The sequence below is a fragment of the Triticum dicoccoides genome, chromosome 7A (genome assembly GCF_002162155.2).
Source record: "Triticum dicoccoides isolate Atlit2015 ecotype Zavitan chromosome 7A, WEW_v2.0, whole genome shotgun sequence".
Lineage (NCBI taxonomy): Eukaryota > Viridiplantae > Streptophyta > Magnoliopsida > Poales > Poaceae > Triticum > Triticum dicoccoides.
In genome coordinates, this window is record NC_041392.1 from 66,359,457 (window position 1) to 66,364,444 (window position 4,988).

Sequence of the window (4,988 nt, forward strand, 5' to 3'; positions counted from 1 at the left end):
AATAATAACTTTATTATTGCCTCTAGGGCATATTTCCTTCAGTGATGTATGAGATGTTCATGCTATTGTAATAGGAATCACGACTTGCATGTCGATGAGTATGACAACCGGCAGGAGCCATAGGAGTTGTCTTTATTTTTTTGTATGACCTGCGTGTCATTGAGAAACGCCATGTAAATTACTTTACTTTATTGCTAAACGCGTTAGCCATAGTATTAGAAGTAATAGTTGGCGAGCAACTTCATGGAGACACGATGATGAAGATCATGATGATGGAGATCATGGTGTCATGCTGGTGACAAGATGATCATGGAGCCCCAAGATGGAGATCAAAGGAGCTATGTGATATTGGCCATATCATGTCACTATTATTATTTGATTGCATGTGATGTTTATCATGTTTTTGCATCTTGTTTACTTAGAACGATGGTAGTAAATAAGATGATCCCTCATAATAATTTCAAGAAAATGTTCCCCCTAACTGTGCACCGTTGCGACAGTTCGTTGTTTCGAAGCACCACGTGATGATCGGGTGTGATAGATTCCAACATTCACATACAACGGATGTAAGACAAATTTACACATGCAAACACTTAGGTTGACTTGACGAGCCTAGCATGTACAGACATGGCCTCGGAACATAGAAGACCGAAAGGTCGAGCATGAGTCGTATAGAAGATACGATCAACATGAAGATGTTCACCGATGTTGACTAGTCCGTCTCACGTGATGATCGGACACGGCCTAGTTAACTCGGATCATGTTATACTTAGATGACTGGAGGGATGTCTATCTAAGTGGTAGTTCATTGAATAATTTGATTAGATGAACTTAATTATCATGAACTTAGTCTAAAATATTTACAATATGTCTTGTAGATCAAATGGCCAACGTAGTCCTCAACTTCAATGCGTTCCTAGAGAAAACCAAGCTGAAAGACGATGGCAGCAACTACACGGATTGGGTCCGGAACCTGAGGATCATCCTCATAGCTGCCAAGAAAGATTATGTCCTACAAGCACCGCTAGGTGACGCACCTGTTCTCCCTGCAGAACAAGATGTTATGAACGCTTGGCAGACACGTACCGATGACTACTCCCTCGTTCAGTGCGGCATGCTTTACAGCTTAGAGCCGGGGCTCCAAAAACGTTTTGAGAGACACGGAGCATATGAGATGTTCGAAGAGCTAAAAATGGTTTTCCAAGCTCATGCCCGGGTCGAGAGATATCAAGTCTCTGACAAGTTCTTCAGCTGTAAGATGGAGGAAAACAGTTCTGTCAGTGAGCACATACTCACTATGTCTGGGTTGCATAACCACTTGACTCAGCTGGGAGTTAATCTCCCGGATGACGCGGTCATTGACAGAATCCTTCAGTCGCTTCCATCGAGCTACAAGAGCTTTGTGATGAACTTCAATATGCAGGGGATGGAAAAGACCATTCCTGAAGTATTTGCAATGCTGAAATCAGCAGAGGTAGAAGTCAAAAAGGAACATCAAGTGTTGATGGTGAATAAAACCACTAAGTTCAAGAAAGGCAAGGGTAAGAAAACCTTCAAGAAGGACGGCAAGGGAGTTGCCGCGCTCGGCAAGCAAGCTGCCAGGAAGAAGCCAAAGAATGGACCCAAGCCCGAGACTGAGTGCTTTTATTGCAAGGAAAGTGGTCACTGGAAGCGGAACTGCCCCAAATACTTAGCGGACAAGAAGGCCGGCAAAACGAAAGGGATATGTGATATACATGTAATTGATGTGTACCTTACCAGTACTCGTAGTAGCTCCTGGGTATTTGATACCGGTGCAGTTGCTCACATTTGTAACTCAAAGCAGGAGCTGCGGAATAAGCGGAGACTGGTGAAGGACGAGGTGACGATGCGCGTCGGGAATGGTTCCAAGGTCGATGTGATCGCCGTCGGCACGCTACCTCTACATTTACCTACGGGATTCGTTTTGAACCTCAATAATTGTTATTTAGTGCCAAGTTTGATCATGAACATTGTATCAGGATCTCGTTTAATACAAGATGGCTACTCATTTAAATCCGAGAATAATGGTTGTTGTATTTATATGAGAGATATGTTTTATGGTCATGCTCCGATGGTGAATGGTTTATTCTTAATGAATCTCGAGCGTAATGCTACACATATTCATAGTGTGAATACCAAAAGATGTAAGATTGATAATGATAGTCCCACATACTTGTGGCACTGCCGCCTTGGTCACATAGGTGTCAAACGCATGAAGAATCTCCATGCAGATGGACTTTTAGAGTCTCTTGATTACGAATCATTTGACACATGCGAACCATGCCTCATGGGTAAAATGACCAAGACTCCGTTCTCAGGAACAATGGAGTGAGCAACCATCTTATTGGAAATCATACATACTGATGTGTGCGGTCCAATGAGTGTTGAGGCTCACGATGGCTATCGTTATGTTCTCACCCTCACTGATGACTTGAGTAGATATGGGTATATCTATTTAATGAAACACAAGTCTGAGACCTTTGAAAAGTTCAAGGAACTTCAGAGTGAGGTTGAGAATCAACGTGACAGGAAAATCAAATTCCTGCGATCAGATCATGGAGGAGAATACTTGAGTCACGAATTTGGCACACACTTAGAAAATGTGGAATAGTTTCACAACTGACGCCGCCTGGAACACCTCAGCGTAATGGTGTGTCCGAACATCATAATCGCACTCTATTAGATATGGTGCGATCTATGATGTCTCTTACCGATTTACCGCTATCATTTTGGGGCTATGCTTTAGAGACTGCCGCATTCACTTTAAATAGGGCTCCGTCGAAATCCGTTGAGACGACACCGTATGAATTATGGTTTGGGAAGAAACCTAAGCTGTCGTTTCTAAAAGTTTGGGGATGCGATGCTTATGTCAAGAAACTTCAACCTGAAAAGCTCGAACCCAAGTCGGAAAAATGCGTCTTCATAGGATACCCTAAAGAAACTATTGGGTATACCTTCTACCTTAGATCCGAAGGCAAGATCTTTGTTGCCAAGAATGGATCCTTTCTAGAGAAGGAGTTTCTCTCGAAAGAAGTAAGTGGGAGGAAAGTAGAACTTGATGAAGTATTACCTTTTGAACCGGAAAATGGTGCAACTCAAGAAAATGTTCCTGAGGTGCCTGCACCGACTAGAGAGGAAATTAATGATGATGATCATGAAACATCAAATCAAGTTGCTACTGAACTTCGTAGGTCCACAAGGACACGTTCCGCACCAGAGTGGTACGGCAACCCTGTCTTGGAAATCATGTTGTTAGACAACGGTGAACCTTCAAACTATGAAGAAGCGATGGCGGGCCTGGATTCCGACAAATGGCTAGAAGCCATGAAATCCAAGATAGGATCCATGTATGAAAACGAAGTATGGACTTTGACTGACTTGCCCGTTGAGCGGCGAGCTATAGAAAATAAATGGATCTTTAAGAAGAAGATAGACGCGGATGGTAATGTGACCATCTATAAAGCTTGGCTTGTCGGTAAGGGTTATCGACAAGTTCAAGGGGTTGACTACGATGAGACTTTCTCACCGGTAGCGAAGCTAAAGTCCGTCCGAATCATGTTAGCAATTGCCGCATTCTATGATTATGAGATATGGCAAATGGACGTCAAAACGACATTCCTTAATGGTTTCCTTAAGGAAGAATTGTATATGATGCAGCCGGAAGGTTTTGTCGATCCTAAGAATGCTGACAAGGTGTGCAAGCTCCAACGCTCGATTTATGGGCTGGTGCAAGCATCTCAGAGTTGGAACATTCGCTTTGATGAGATGATCAAAGCGTTTGGGTTTACACAGACTTATGGAGAAGCCTGCGTTTACAAGAAAGTGAGTGGGAGCTCTGTAGCATTTCTCATATTATATGTAGATGACATACTTTTGATGGGAAATGATATAGAACTCTTGGACAACATTAAGGCCTATTTGAATAAGAGTTTTTCAATGAAGGACCTTGGAGAAGCTGCATATATATTAGGCATCAAGATCTATTGAGATAGATCAAGACGCCTCATAGGTCTTTCACAAAGCACATACCTTGATAAGATATTGATGAAATTCAATATGGATCAGTCTAAGAAGGGGTTCTTGCCTGTGTTGGAAGGTGTGAAATTGAGCTCAGCTCAATGTCCGACCACGGCAGAAGATATAGAAGAGATGAGTGTCATCCCCTATGCCTCGGCCATAGGTTCTATTATGTATGCCATGTTGTGTACCAGACCTGATGTAAACCTTGTCGTAAGTTTGGTATGTAGATACCAAAGTAATCCCAGCAAGGAACACTGGACAGCGGTCAAGAATATCCTGAAGTACCTGAAAAGGACTAAGGAAATGTTTCTCGTTTATGGAGGTGACGAAGAGCTCGCCGTAAAGGGTTACGTCGATGCTAGCTTCGACACAGATCTGGATGACTCTAAGTCACAAACCGGATACGTGTATATTTTGAATGGTGGGGCAGTAAGCTGGTGCAGTTGCAAGCAGAGCGTCGTGGCGGGATCTACATGTGAAGCGGAGTACATGGCAGCCTCGGAGGCAGCACATGAAGCAATTTGGGTGAAGGAGATCATCACCGACCTAGGAGTCATACCCAATGCATCGGGGCCAATCAAACTCTTCTGTGACAACACTGGAGCTATTGCACTCGCCAAGGATCCCAGGTTTCACAAGAAGACCAGGCACATCAAGCGTCGCTTCAACTCCATTCGTGAAAATGTTCAAGATGGAGACATAGATATTTGTAAAGTACATACGGACCTGAATGTAGCAGATCCGTTGACTAAACCTCTCCCTAGAGCAAAACATGATCAACACCAGATTTCAATGGGTGTTCGATTCATCACAATGTAACTAGATTATTGACTCTAGTGCAAGTGGGAGACTGTTGGAAATATGACCTAGAGGCAATAATAAAAGCATTATTATTATATTTCCTTGTTCATGATAATTGTCTTTTATTCATGCTATAATTGTGTTAT